We start from the raw sequence: 601 nt of genomic DNA on the forward strand, positions 1-601 counted from the left end.
TCCAGGAAGAAAACGAACTAAGGGAAGATCACGGCTACGATGGCTTGACAGGAGTAATCTACTGGAGAACGACAGCGGAGGACTGGGCATAATGGAGAAGAATGCTTGAGACGGTCAAGTCCCACTGTGGGGTGTAAATTCAGAGAAGATAAATGAATGTTTATTGAATAAGTCAACTGTCTGTTAAAATTTACAAATTATTCTCAAATTAAACTTAATAATATTTCAATAATAACTGTTGAATGTCTGATGAACTTGAGGTTACACTGTATCCTACGATGGAGGGGATACACGCATTGGCATTTACAATTACAATAATATTCGTCTATTTTTTAAAACCTGTTTTAAAACAGCTGAAAACACATAATGTGATAAAATTTCTGTCCGATAGAAAAAACTAAATAAAACAAAATAAAAACAACATTTTATTTATATTTTAATATTTATAAAGCGGACTGGATTTCATATTCTTAATTTTATTCCGTATTTAATATTAAATAAAATAATTACTTAATTAATTCTTTACAATGTTTGAAGCGATGAGTTATTCAACCATAGAGTTGTGTTATAAAATATATATCCATAAGATTTCAAATTCAGA

Source organism: Rhyacophila brunnea, unplaced genomic scaffold (assembly GCF_057557595.1).
Source record: "Rhyacophila brunnea isolate RB1 unplaced genomic scaffold, BYU_Rbru_1.0 scaffold_17, whole genome shotgun sequence".
NCBI lineage: Eukaryota > Metazoa > Arthropoda > Insecta > Trichoptera > Rhyacophilidae > Rhyacophila > Rhyacophila brunnea.